General features: G+C 39.1%; 1 protein-coding gene across 2 annotated transcripts in view; it reads right to left on the minus strand.

Annotated features, from left to right (window-relative positions):
- cntfr (ciliary neurotrophic factor receptor) overlaps positions 1-15,713 on the minus strand; it is a 201,300-nt gene that overhangs the window by 156,815 nt on the left and 28,772 nt on the right. For both annotated transcript variants that reach the window (XM_075455975.1, XM_075455976.1), the window contains exon 2: positions 10,978-11,018. The gene's annotated coding sequence lies outside the window, so the exon portion shown is untranslated. The remainder of the gene's footprint in view (positions 1-10,977; positions 11,019-15,713) is intronic.

The following is a 15,713-nucleotide window of genomic DNA, read 5'->3' on the forward strand; positions in this document are numbered from 1 at the left end:
CAGGTAGCAAGAGAGCAGCAGAAGAAGGCTAGAAGCATGTTTTAGACCTACACAAGGGTATCAGCCCACAAGGGTGTGTGTGAGTGAAAGAAGGATGGGTTGAGACGATGTGTGATGAGGTGTGGGCGTGAGTGTCCTACAGCAGCCATGATGCATTAGTGTAACCTGATGCCTCTCCTCCCCTGTGAGCCCTAACCTTGAGACAGACAGAGAGTGATGCAGGTTGCAAAGGCATATTGTTCGAAATGAAGCTGCTGTTCTTCATCACTGAATAGGTCTAATATTAGGTAGGCTAGCCTGTTCAACTGACAGTTTTAGGAGTCATTTAAGCACCCTGCAGTTCAGCGCTGCAAATCAGTTACTTTTAGAAAGATAAACTTCTTAAAAATACAGCTTAACATAACATAGTTTAACATTTAAATCTGAAACGATGAAAAGTAAGAAAACGATTTGCAAATCTACACTCTACCCATATCCCATTTAGAATAGAACATAGAAAACGACTAATACTGAGAGATTCTGTTATTTCGTGAAAAATATTAGCTTATTACCTTGAATGTGATGGCAACAACTCTTCTCAAAAAAGTTGGAACATGGCCATGTTTACCACAGTAAACCCTTACCTTTCTTTTAACAAAAGTCTGTAAGCGTCAGGGAACTAAGGAGACCAGTTGCTGGACCATTCGAGTGTTCTGCCATTCTTGTCTGATATAGGATTATAGCTGCTCAACGGTCCTGGGTCTTCTTTTCATATTTCGTGCTTCATGACGCACCAAATATTTTTAACTGATGAATGATCTGGACTGCAGCAGGTTGATGCAGCACCCGGAATCTTTGACTCAAAGCCATGTTGTTACAAGTTTAACAGTCTACCTGAAATATACAAGCCCTTCCCTTAAAAAAAAGATGCCATCTGGTTGGGTTGCTCTAAAACCTGTGTACACCATTCAGCACTGATGGTGCCTTTTCAGATGTGCAAGTTGACATTAATGCACCACATACCATCAGAAATGTAGGCTTTCAAGCAGAATTTCAAAATTCAAACACAGCGCAGTTTTCCACCTTGCTTCAGTCCATCTTAAATGACCGTCTAACTTAAGAGAAGAACTTCTGTATTATATTAACATATGTCTTCTTTACATGATGCAGCTTCAACCAGAATTTTGTGGATGGTATAGCAAACTGTCTTCACAGACAATGATTTCTGGAAGTGTCCTTGAGCCCATACAGTGATTTCCATGAAATACTTGTGCAAGTTTTTAATGCCGTGCCAGCATAGAGTCGATCACGGGCATCCATTATTAATCTTGGCCCATGTCCCTCATGCACAGAGATGTATCTCAGAATCTTTTGATGATTACTATGTTCTGTAAATGATGTATTATTCAAAGTCTTTACATTTTCATATTAATGATCATTGCTGTGACATTGTACCACAATTTGCAGATGCAGTTTTTAGCAGATTGCTTATTTCTGTCCATCTTTAATTCTGAGAGACTCTGCCTCTCCAAGGTGCTTTTTTACAACCAATTTATTGACCTGCTGCCAGTTGTTATAACTAGTTGGAACATGTTCCTTCAGCTGTCTTACTTTAATAGAAGTTACTTTCCCTGCCTTTTGGTGCCCCTGTCTCAATTGTCTTGGGTTATTATTGGGTTTCTACATATATGCCATTACATGTATTAGATTAAATAAGCAGTGACAATCTAAAAAACAGTAGTGTCAGTAATGAGAGACTGATATGTCATTTTTTTTAATTTGCCTTTCAGTATAATCTCCTCCACTGTCATGAGCTACTGATTAGCAGCATAAAAAAAAAATATGAGAAATTCAGTCTAAAAGCACAAAACGTAAAATGTTCGTCGGGAGACTTTTTTTTCTTCATTTCATTGTCAAGAACTGTGTTATGCCTCAGAGACATTTTTATCCGTCAAAGAACCTTGGTGATTATTGGCCCAAGTATAACGAAAGTCACAGCTGAAATTTCTCATCTTGAATATATTTCATGATAATAGGATATCATTCCCCATTTTATTCCCCTACATTGAATAACACTATTCCCTGAACCCATTAAGAAATTTAATCATCACCAGCTGAAATTCACTGTGGAGAGATAATTACAGTTGATGATATTCACAGATAATTTACCGATAATAAGATGATTTTTTTTCCAGTCTCTCTTTTTTGTTCTTTTTAACTTTACTTTCAGTAATTTGCTCTGCAGCTGCCAGGTTCACAGCTCACTATTCTCTCTCTTGGCTTTAAAACGCAGAGTAACCCAACTGAAACAAATGTGTCAGAAGAATAAAGAGAAGAAGATAAAGAGAGCCAAAGTAGACTTTTAAAAAAAGACAATGTGTATAAAAATAGGCAAGCAGGGGGATGAACAATAAATCATTTACAGACATATCCAGGGTAAGGTCATCAGAGTTTAAATATTCATTAAAGGTGTCGAGTCGAAGCTTTTAGCTCTTGTGGGATGAAGTTCTTCTTCTCCCCTCATTTGATGTTTATGTTCACTGAATTATGCATCAAAAAGAATGCTATAAATACACTTTGTGTGTTGTCATTGTTCCTGTAAGAAGGCACTCTCGCGTGTCAGCAGCACTGTCAGAGTTAGAGGTACATCCCACAGGAGTCGCCCTCGGTCCTCAGGGCGGTGAGACATACACTGGGGAAATATCCACCATAAGCAGATATTCAGTGGTGCATTGATAGACAGGAAAAGCAAAAAAGCACAGATTGATATTACTTATAATGACACATAACATTTGAATGGATATATGGTCCTTTCCAGGGTTTAAATGTTTGATTTTTACATTCCAAATCAAGATTCAAATGTATATAAACATTAAGAGAAAGAAGCTTATCCTCTAATCCACACATCTCTGGTTGAGCTGTACCGTTCAGTTCAATAACTCAAAATCACATGAGCAAATACGCTGTTTTTTTTGTTAAAGCCCGAGATTTTTTAGAAAAACAATGTAGTGCTATTTGTAAACTACAAAAATGTGAAAGTTATTTCTAAGATAACAGTATAATTTATTAATGTTAAAAAATCAAGATGAAGGACTTCAAAAGCAAGCAACAAACCTTTAGGTTTTGGTTAAGCCGCGGACGTTTTAAGAAGATTTTAACCATTGGTTCCAGTTGCTACATGTTACAAGTATTTACTTTGGATAATCAATAAAACATATTCTTGTTCTTTGCTACTATTCACTGTTGGGCAATGAGGAATCACAGCATACCATTTGCATAATAATCGAAATAACTTTAACTTGAAATTTTTTCGGCTGCATATTTAATACTGCAGTATTTCTCAATATTATGGAATCTTTGTGTTAACTATTAGCTTTTTTAACACAGTAGAATAAGATGGGCTCTCTGATATTACATAATCATATAGAGGGAACCATATTTTTTTACTCATTTCTAAATATTCCAACTGGTGTCACAACAGTCCTCACTTCCCTAACAATTTTTCATCCTCATTCTTTTATCCATGTTCCCTTCTTCCCTCCCGACCATTTAATTCATCACTGGCCACATCTATTTTCATCTCCAATTTCCATCTCTTACGTGCTGTTACTTTTTGGCCGTCCGTCCACATTTTCCTCTGCCTCTTCTTCCCTCCTTATTCTCACTTTGCTCCGACTCTACTCTCCGCTGGGTGTCCTGTTCCCTCTCTCTCTGGGACTGGCAGACCTCCTGACGGCTTATTATTGATCCTCCTATCTCCTCACTAGCTATCTCCCCTTCTTGTTCTCTTTCTTTCTGCCTTAAACACACACACACACACACATTAGGGTGACAAGATAAAAAGGTCTACATGCCCCAAGGCAAAGCCTGCTAAACAAGAGACCAGAGGCTCTCAGTGCATAGTGCATGCATCAATAACAGACACACTTAACAAACCCAAGGCTACAGAAATACTACAATATCTCTGACAGGAGTCATCTAAATTACCCTTTGGTTTATTCACAAGCTTCTTTTCATCTGCAAGTCCAGCTCGGCGTGAAATAACATAAATCTTGTAGAATCAGGGTGGTCGTAACATTCTTCTGCTGTTGCACCAGAAAGCTGACAGCAACCAGCACGCTCTTTCTCTGTGAAAGAAATTTTTGGGATAATAATTCTATTTATAAGCTTCGCCTTGGGGGGATACTTGACTCTGAATGCAGCTTCCTTGTTTTTCTGTGATAAAACTGTTCAAGCAAAGCTGTCTTGGAGATTATGTTTAGGTCCCGAGCAGTCATGAGAAAACTTGATGCTGGGATTTGTGTTTGATGGTCTGCCTTCATTTTCATTCACTAAAACTAGTGAATTCATAATTTGAATTCATCTGGATGCTTCCAAGACTATCAGCTTAGTGACAATCACATGAATGGGCACCCAAAGCCCCTTCTAGATGTGGCAGGTGCTACAAAGACAAGCGGAGACGATTAATCCCATAAAATTTGTAAAAAAAAATATATATATCATATTTAGTCTGATTTGACCAATTGGAAAGAAGAGGTAGCATACACAGGTGCCAAAGGAAAATAAACTTTTGTCTTTTTTTCTTGGTGCATATGCATCTCAGTCTTATGCCAATTTGGGAAATTGTCACAAAATCTATTTCTTTCATGCAGATGGAGCGGACTCATATATAATTTCAAGGCATACGGTTTCACTACTAAAATAACGTTGGAAGTTGGAGGTCATTTTTGTGCCAGCCTCATTGGCTCATCCAGGTCACAAAGACCTATAGTTACTTTAAAATAATGTGTGGCCTCTAGTTGTTGTCAGAGCAACTGCATGTGAAGTGTAAAAATAAAAAAAAAAGTAAAAATCCATCATGGTGATGGTCGCAAAGTACAACGAAGACTTATAGCCCCATCTATGATTGCTTTTAACCCCAACCGTGTAGTTTTAATTTCTGATCCAAGTATTGCCTAAACCAAGAACCAGCAAGTGGCAAAAGTGTGTCTTAAAGTGCTGTCATAAAGCATTATTTACTGAATGAAGCTCAAAAGTGAAAATAGCTTTCATGTTGGTGTCAAACCTCTGGTGCCATAGTTGAAAGTGGTGAGCATAATTGCACCAGCTAAACTTTTACTGCCAGAATGCTCAGTTTGTCTTTTTCCTCTCCATCCAGGCAAAAGTAGATATTCTTTCCCATCTCTCGTTGTTATTCTTGAGTATACCATAAGAAACCTGACATGCATACAGTTTGTGCAAGGTTAGATTAAATAAAATCAATGCATCAAAGCAGTGTACATTCTCTCTCCATATTTCAGTGTAGCTGCTTCTCGGTTTTCCAGCTGCCATGCAGAGGATTCAGACTGTGATGCTTTTGTTCACAGCACCTTTCGGTACTGTAACAGCAAACAGTTCAAATGGGAATACAATGTTCACCCACCACCATAGTGCTGTATGTGCCATGCCCAATTCAATGCACCCCAAAGCACACATGAAGTAGTCAGGAATCGATACATGACATGAAAAACGACATGACTTTCAGCTGCTGTGGCTGCATCAATCATACCATTACCATTTGCTCATCTCTCAGCACCAACTTGGGCTCCTCTCTCCTGCCCCTCCCATGCTCTCACCACTCCTATAATCACCGTTTTCCCTCTCCTCCTGCACCTCTTTTTCTTTCACTCCCATTCTCACTCTCCTCCTTTTTCCTTCTCTCCCTCCCTGCCAGCTCAGCGGATGCCCCTTGTCACAGCTCCTATTTCAGCCTTCTGAAGTTTCCTAATTGATCGCAATTAGAGCTGCTACAGAGTAAAGCGATGAGGAGGAGGGGGATGGGTGGGCAGAGGAACCGAGACGTGGACAGAAAGTGAGTGTACATCTGTGTGTGTGTGTGTATGACAGACACACTCACACACAGTGATAACAATAATCATGTTATTCTAGCAGCTGGACTTTGTTTGACTGCAGACTTTTAATAATGTAAGATACAGTGAGAAGTAGAAAGTAAGAAGCACAGAGAGATGGTGAGTCACGGGGAGGTGGAAGAACAAAGAAAGACTTGTACTCGGAGACAGTTAAGTGACACAACATGAAAGACATTAGACATCCCAGTAGAGACTGGAAATGAACCACAATAGGAAAGGGTGGTTGGGGTGGAGAATTGAACTCACAAACTGTGATTTGCATTCGAGTTATATTCTGAACAGATTTAGTGAGTGAGCATGGGTTTTACTTTTGTTTATATATAAACACAAAGGTACCAAACCGAGACTTTGGGATGGTGCGCATATTGTTGTGGAAAAGTTTAGGCAGTGTTGAACTATTCTTTTAAAGCATGAGTTTGTTCATGTCATTTATATCTGAAAAACGATTAGAATGTTGGTGTTCAGCATAAAAGCTCAACATTTCCTCATCCAATGAAAATCATTGTAATTGGTTGGACATTTGGCTTGTAGTCCAGATAGGAACTGGGATCAAGAAACTTTATTAGGACATCCCAACTTGGAATATATTACAATTTATGACAACTTAAAGTTGATGGTGGAGAAGGGGGAGTCTTTACTGAGGGATACATTGAGGCTACGGCTACACGAAAACGAAACGAGTTTTTTTTTGAAAACGGGTACGAAAATTCTTGCGACCACACGGAAACGCGCTGCTGTCCAGACGAGAACGGATGAAAACGATGAAACGATGCAATACACACGCCGCTGTGTCACGCCACGCTGTGAGACAATAGAGAAGTGTTAAAATTGGCTCACAGCGTCAACGTGTGACTGACGCAAAAACGTTTTAGCTGTAACAATGGAAACGAAACGAGGCCGTTTTCAAACTTTCCCACTCTGGAACCCGTTTTCAAAAACTATCGTTTTGGGGTAGTGGGAACGCCGGCTCCGTGTGGCCGCGACAGCGAAACGATAAGAAAAAGTATCGTTTACAGTGAAAAACGTTTCCGTGTAGCCGCAGCCTAAGAAACATGGAAGGACAGACAGAGAAGATAAGGGTAGGTAGGAATACAATCAAGACAAGCAGTGACTTCAGTAAGTATGTGACAGCCAGGAGTGAGAGTCACAGATAGCAAAGGATTTGTAATAGAGAGATAGTGAGGCAGAATGACAAAGAGGAAGAATAACAATAGCGCCAAAGCCTCTCCCATCCCTCTTGCAAACGTCTCTGATCCCCCTTTTTCTCTCATTTAAATTCCTCTCCATTGTCATTTCAATCCAGGCCTAACCCCCCACTGTTTGGCAAATACACACACAATCACACACTCACATTCGTGGACATTAGAGCATGCATGTATTGACCTCCAACAGCAAGCAGGACCATCCCAGGACACAGAGCTCAAACATATCCACTAATCCCTATCAGTGAGGACACACATGAACACACAGTGTCTGCTGGAAAGATAAGATCAAGTTTCACCAAACTGCAGATGCCTATGTGACCCCTAGCCATGCTAACATGGGTGGGGAATAGCAAGCAGCTTGTCCCCAAACATCCACTATCTTGTCAGCCACACAAGAACTAGCCCAGCTCAGCTGTGCCTTGTCAACATGTATTCTTGACATAGCTAACTTTACTCTATTCCTCCTCTTACACAGTACTCGGGCTTGTAAGCAATGCCATTTTACAAAGCAACCATGCTGCTCTTAGTAGTGTTAGATTCTAATGTCCTAGAGCTGCAAAAGTCAGCAACAGGGCACTGGAAGAATGCATTGTCAGCATCACCAGGATATGGCTGAGTGTCCTGGTAATGCTGACAGGCTGATGAAGCTGGCGATTCTTAGCCTCATCATGCCTCTGTCAGCACCTCGAGCTGGGAGATGGAGAACTGACCTGATCCTAATCTTTCCTTGTCAAAATGCAAAATAACTCATTGCTTCGTTGCTCACATGTCAACAATGCTACATCTGAGATGGCAAACACTGTTACAGGTTCTGTTGCGTATCTTGTCTTGTGATTTGTATAAGAAACTATTTCCATTCGTCCTCATCGATATATTTATCTATATATATCTGGATATATCTATATAGATATATCCAGATATATATAGTGGTGAGCATGAATGGAAACATTTTCTTCTACAAATCACAAGACAAGATACGCAACAGAATATATATATATATATATATATATATATGTATGTGTGTGTGTGTATGTATGTATACACACCGATTATTTCAATGCTTTACATAGCTGTAGAGTAAACATTTATTCAATTATGATGGCGATTTTTTTAAAGAAGATCACAGTATATTAACATGTCACCTCCCATTCTCTTTCAAAGTTGTTTAAAAAAACCCTAAGTGACATCTCCTCGTGTCCAATGGTAACTAATAAACTCTATTAAGAGCTGCTGTGGGCAAAATAGAAGAATATTAGCGAATCTGAAGAGGAACAAAAACACATCCAGACGCTTGACATAATGAGTGATCTTGGAAGAGCTCTCAGGTCATTTTGAATCCATTAGGACAGAATAGGCTCTTAGGTAACATGCGCACACTGGCATGCACACACACACACACACACACACACACACACACACACACACACCAACTTCTTGGGTAAAAAGGTGAAATCTTGAGTGACTGACAGAAACAGGCACACACAGAGAAGAGAATGAGAACATATACTCATCTTAACTACAAAACTTAAAAGTCCATTTTAAGCCAAAAACGCCCTGGCAATATAAATCAGGAAATGAAACAGACAAATCAATGTCAATGTGATCAGAGGAAAACAAGGTGTGTGCACATCAGAGATGCAGACTGAGACAGACAGCATGTGTGTGTGAGGGGATGAATGCATGTGTAAAGGTGATTCTGGCGACAAGGCGACCCATAGGGTTCAAAACACTCTCTCACATTACTGGTGACCCCCCACCTACCTCACTCTCTCTCTCTCACACACACACACACACTCATACAAGTGTAGGGGACTTCACCGTGCTGCTTGTCAACTGGAGAATTTGCGGAGGACAAAAAGAGAGACAGAGCTCAAAGGGAGAATTGTATATCTGTGGTCTGTTTCATGTGTACACCACTTCATGGGGGCTTCTTTGAAAGCTTAATGAATATTTAGGGGGGTAAATCTGTGTAGTTCATTTACATATTAATTGATCTCTGATCATTCAATGAGAGTACAGAGGGAAGCATGAGATGACAGCTTGTTCAGATCAACAGAACTCCTTAAAAATGAGCCTATTCTAAACTTAAATAATTGAGTCAAGAAATGTGAAAAAAACCCAGCTCTTTACTGAAGAACATTATCATTTAAATATAGCTGAAGCCTTTCTACAGAAATATAGAACCAAAAGTTTTACACAGCCACTAATAAATTAATTTGATAGCATTTCTTTGAACCATACTTTTGACATTCACTGTATTAACTTACTTTGTAATTATCAAGCTACTAAAAAGGTAAGTCTGAATGTTTCAGTGCCGTAAAAAAATAGGAAAAAAGCTAAATACCTACAGAACAGGTGAAAAAGAACAACATTAGAGACTACCTTTTTGAAAATCATCTTAAATCCTATTACATCTTTACCCGAAAGGGACTGGTAGACCTTTCAGACCTTTCTCAAAACCTTTTTATAAGTCTTATGTTGATGCATCTCACCTTTTTGTTTATGATTGATATGTAGAATGACAAATGCCATAATGCATGCTGAGCGCCCCAAGAGCGAGAGCAAATGTCTGAACCTGAACCCAATTATGGTTGTGGTGAAAAGAGAATCTCTGAGTAATTACATTGCATTATACCTGTTTTTCAGCACTAGCCTGGAGCCTCTGCAGGCTCGTGTCCTCTGTTCAAATCCCCTCAACTTACACAGGGGAAATCTGTCTGGAGAAAGCAAATGAGCAACACTCTACCTTCCTCATCAACTAAAGTCAAGTTACTCAAAAACAAGGCTCTTAAACCCCAGTTTCTCTGCTTCATCGGCCAAGTGTGCTAGGATGTGCATTTAATCATTCCCGATGCAAATATCACCTGTCATTTATGTTTAAATCTGTCAAGAATGACTGCAGGCACTTCTTTGTATTTTAAAATGAGCTAAATTAAACTTTAGCTTCAGGTGTTTGTTAGTGAATAAAGGTGTGTACACATACGATCAGTGTTCAAAGTGTTGCGGCAGACATGGACTTCCCTGTATGTAACCTTATAGTCCTGAGCTGTCAGAATAAATGCATTGCAGCGGCCTGCATGGAATCTGAATATCTCTCTACGTGTGTGTCCATGCTGTCTGCATATTTCCTATACGTGTGTGTGTGTGTGTGTGTGTGCGTGCACATGCCAGTGTGTGCATGGGTGATGGTGTGTAACGTCTGCATGCCTACTGTTTCCGTATCTGACCGTCGACATCTGTGTGTCGCTGGCATTTCTGGACAGAGGAACTCTATACGTCTCCACAGAAACCTTTCAACGCCCGCCTGCTCCGCACTCACACACAAACACACATCACACATCCTTCTGCTGATACACACATGTCACCACGGCAACCAAATACAGCCAAAGACGAGATATTGACAGAGAAGCAGAGACCACCATACTGGCCACTGCAGGCCAGTAGTTCCCAACATGGGGGTTACGGAGAGCAGCTACAAGTTAAATCATAGCAAACAAATTGTTCTTAAACCAAAACACATCTAAAAGCAGTTAATTGGGAATCTTATCATTTTGAGAGGCTGCAGCTTCGTTCTTATTTTCAATGTTGTTCTCACATATGCCAAACAGGTTCATAGTATTTCTGTGGTTTTTCACACATGTGGCTCGCATTGTTGATTTGATCTTGAGTGCTCACTGCTGCAACCTTCATCTTCAAAGTGTTGGGAGGGAGGTTTTATGTTCTGGCAAGACACATTTGTAAAACAATGTGGAAATACTACTGATATGCTGAGCAGTAAGAACAGATATGTCTGTCTAATACAAGAGAACACAAAAAAGAAAATTACAAAAAGTCTATATGAACACTGAAAAGGAAAGAAATCCTTGGGCAAAAACTGAACCTACCTCAGACGGAAAGAAATGTCTGTCCGATCCTCCTCTTCACCCTGTCAGAAACGATACAGAGTTAGTTCGTGCATCCACTGTGTGGTGAAGAATTCAAAATCAAGATATGACAATGTGGAAGATGATGTATCAGTCAGTCAAAAAGAGTATTTAGGAATGCCAAAGTCTTCGACTCTGAGGCTTTGTTGTTAAACTTGTCACAACCCTTAAAAAAGCTATGCTGTCTTTGATAATGGCATCTCCCATGTCCTCCCCATATGTATTGCACACATACATAATTAAGTGATAAACTGTTTGACAAAGATCTGAAGAACTGTTACTGTGAGATAAAAACACTGCAAAGAATTTGCTTTCATGAATTTTTATTGCAACCAATTAATCAGAAATTTTGGACAACTGTTTAGTATTTTGAATGTGGTACGCATAATCTGTACATGAAAAACTAAAATCTAAAAGTAAAAATGTATCCTCAACACAGGCTCCCTACTGCATTCTTATCCACTCTCTGCATTCATTGTTCCCCATTTTGCCGTCGCTCATTCTTTCCATCTGGTACCCATTTTCTCCACTTGCCCATGACTCTGCAACCAGGGACAGGTGAACCTATTACATGCTCCTAATACTGACTCCAAGACACACTCTCTCTCTCTCACACACACACACACACACACGCACGCACGCACAAAAAAAATGTAAAAATGCACACACTAACTCTTGCTTCATGGTAATTTAACTCGCTATGCACATCAGCCAAAACTGCTGCTCTGTAAAACGGCTGTTACTGCAGCCATGTCACGCTCCTGATGAAGTGGTCTAGTGTCCAGTGGAAAACTGCAGAAAAGCTCTTTACAGGAAAAAAAAACCTGGGACATAGGATAGCAGGGATACAAAGGAATAATGAAATAGGTTCTGCTCTTGAATGAGTATTCAGCTCAAAAGGTAAATTCAAGTTTGATAAAAAAGAAAAAAAAAGAAATTGAAATGTTGAGTTAAACTGTGTCAAATTATGAAAACATCACATACAAAACTGATTCTTTGTGACTCAACACTGAACAGGTCACCTGAAATGCAGCCTGTTTCTAATCACATCACATTAAACCAAAAACAGTACAAGACAATGCAAGAATAAACAAATTGAAGGCTAATCAGATGTGTATTTATTTTCTTTATAAAAACAGTTCACAGCAGCGTACAACTCGCATCTAAGCATTAACAAAGCAAGTAGAAAAGCCACCAGCAATGCTGTTCCTGTCCATTATTCTACAATAAAAAAGAATATTTATAAGTGGAAAACATTCTAAAGACTGGATTTCCAACGAGTTCTGGAAACTTAGGTCTGCAAAGTAACATCTGAGCAAACCACAAAACTTGTAGACCAATGTCCTTTGGGCAGAGGAGACCAAAGGGGAGGCCTTGTGATGGACTGGTGACCTGTCCAGGGTGGGCCCTGCCTCTCACCCAATGGATAGGCCCCCAGACAAACTGTCAAGCACAGTGGTGATGATTTGGGCCCATTTTACAGCTACAGAACATGGGGACCTTGCGGTTTTTCAGTTGACCCTAAACTCTTTTGTATACCAAAGTGTCCTTGAGTCAAATGTGAGGCCATCTTTCCAACAGCTAAACAAGCAAATTGAGTCATACAACAGAACAATGATCTAGAGCACAGCAGCAACTCTACAACAGACTGATGGAAATCAGTCAAGATGTTGCAACGGTCCAGTCAAAGTCCTATCGTTCTACAAGCTTTTAAGTCATGGGGTGGCTTGTGCATTTTGGCTTAGTTTATGTTAAATAAATACTGACATGGTGTAAGATGTATTGTGTTGTTCTTCAAAAGGTTGTATTTAACTGATTCTAAAAACTAGAAAGGTGCAGATGACTTTTAAGTATTTCCTGATAGCAGTGAAAGTGTTTGTCAGCATGATCTTTATCAGTTCCATAGAAATTCTCTGCTGCTTTCTGGTCCCCTTACATTTTCTACCACTATCGGTATCATAGTTATTGGATTTATCCTTAATTTCTATCCTGTTGCTGTAAAATAGAGTCAAAGCAGTTTCTATCAAAAGCAACATTTCTGTGCATCTTCCAACAGTATGCAATTGAATAAGTTGCTTGTAAGCTGAAGGACAGTCATCTATCAAACTGTGTCTTCATCAGAGTACCGGTAATTAAAAGCAGTTCCCATTAGTTAGTCTGGACCAATCAGTGACTAAAGGGCTTTTTTATTTAATCTAGAAACCTTGCATTTCTGCCCACTTGGCTGGTAAACTGAGAGTAAAAAGAATAGTAATCAAAGCGGGTAGAATTTGCTGATAATGCTGTGGAGCAGCACTGCTGAATGTGCCATCATGTGAAACATCACTTTTCTACAACTACACACTTTCTCTACACCTACGTGTTTGTTCTTACCCCTCTGCCTGACTCCAATTTCCACACAACCATTTTTTTTATGTGTGTGTAGTGTAAATGTCCAGACACTGACACCAGCTGGACTCCGAATTAGCAGTTCTTCAACTGTCCAGATGACACAACAAGGCTTCGCACAACAACATTTAATAAGAACAGACAACAAAATAAAAAGGAAAACAAGCAAATCTCCAAAAACCGATCTGTCAGGCCTCTTTGCAGTTCCACAGAGATAACTAAACTGCATAAGTAGGCCAGGCTTAAAACATCCACATGGAGACTGAATCTTGAATGTGCAAACAAGAATGAGAGACTGAAAGGGAATAAGAGGGAGAGTAAGATATACAGTAGCTACTAGAGACAGAAGGATTAAAATAGATTAAAGAAAGTGTGAGCAGTGAGAGACGATTCTCAGAGATAATTACACACTCAGCGTGTGTCTTTTCAACAGCCTAATAACAGATTGCCTGGTTCCACAGACACGCATATCAAAACTTCCGTCCTATTAACTTTTGATAATATTCCTTCATAATGCAATGGCATCGTAGTATGGGTGGACTTTCACTTCAGTTCGCAAAATCTTAAAACCGTGGCTGGACATTCTGATTTCAGCATTCTGCAAAAAGGTCAAAAGACTGAACATCGAGTCTGCTCTGTAACAGTAACAAGGGTTTGTCAAAAGCTGAGATTCATTTTCTGCCTGTTTTAGTCTTCCATCAGATAATATGAGCCCTTCGGAATAAGTACAAATATTTAATTTACCATCCTAATGTATGGCTAATGCTGAAAGTCATTAGTAATTTCAACAGAACCTCATAAGCCTTGATAAACCTTTAAAGCTTAACAGTGATGTTGCTGACTCTATATGGGAATATACCTCACCTAAAAACTCTTAAAAAAAAAAAAAAAAAAACTCCAATGGATGAGTATTATTTGGAATACAGATCCACCTCTTTGAACGAACACACTAAAAATAAAGACGGAGAATTATAAGGTTACCGTTGGAGAGTCACTAAAATCAATGGGCTACAAGAAGTCCTCAGAGCGACTGAGCTGCACATTGTCCAAAATCCAATGTGAATTCAGCCAACAGTCGAGCAATTTCCCCCTTCTGCTCTGTTTCCCTGCTTGTTTTGTGAAGGCAAAGGCTATTAATAACAAGCAGTGGTATCAGGTTAACAAGACCAGGGCTAAAAGAGCATGGAGAGTCATAGAATTTAACTTTAAGTATAGTGGAAGGTAAACCCACAGAAAACAGACTGACCTGCCTGTTTATTTGCAGAATACATATAACCAACAAAATTATACAAGTGTCACTTAATCGGCTGCTTCCGACACAGCACACATTAATCTAATAGTTTAAAAGAGTATGTGTGTGTGTGTATATATATATATATATATACACACACATATATATATATATATATATATATGTATATATATATATATATATATATGTATATATACATATATACATATTTCAGCTAATAATGGAAAATACTAATTAATGGCATAGTAGTGATGCCCAAACTGTAACTGTAAGCAGCATTATAGTATTATGCATCCATCCACAACTGCTTAAATGAAAGCATAGACAGGATTAGTATCAAGACAGTGGCTGATTCAGCATCTGTGACATCTCAACAGCTACTGCTGAAACACACACGTGATCTTTATGTGGTATTATGTGGTATAACTTCAGTGTGGATAGATCGGTTGGATAAAAAATTTCAAACCATCATGAATGCAACTAAAAAGAGCAAAATGGTGAGAAGCCAAAAAGAGGAACATGTACATTGTTTAGATAAAACGTCAGAGGTAAAGACAGGAAACTGAAGGCAAACTCTCATAATCTGCTTCATATCTGTCATCAGATCCCACTGAGGAGGCGCTTGTCTTGGATCTCGCTCTCGCTGCCTTTTCTAATATGATTTTCTACATTTTGATTATGGAATGATTTAGATCATTTTTTAGTAGAGTAAACCTCTTTTGCTCAATGAGGAGACGATATTTGTTACCCAGAGGTATTTCTAGCAAGAGATAGCTAAAAGTTGTGAGCTCTTGCTGGAAACATCAGCATTATTTTTTTGAAACACAATGTGCTCTGTTCAGCTCTTCCTTTTTTTCTTTTCTCTTTTCAGAAGAAAATGGCTCTTAACTGTTGACTTTCAGTGTATGTTGGATACATTTAATAAGTAAATGATATTTACTCAAACCGCTCTAAACAAATTTCATTTATGACTCAAAAGTTTGAATCAGTTTATAGAAAGTCAGAGCAAAATGTAAATGTCAAGGAGGCTGTCATTAGTTGTTGCTGGAGAAATGTC

The sequence above is a fragment of the Odontesthes bonariensis genome, chromosome 22 (genome assembly GCF_027942865.1).
Source record: "Odontesthes bonariensis isolate fOdoBon6 chromosome 22, fOdoBon6.hap1, whole genome shotgun sequence".
Lineage (NCBI taxonomy): Eukaryota > Metazoa > Chordata > Actinopteri > Atheriniformes > Atherinopsidae > Odontesthes > Odontesthes bonariensis.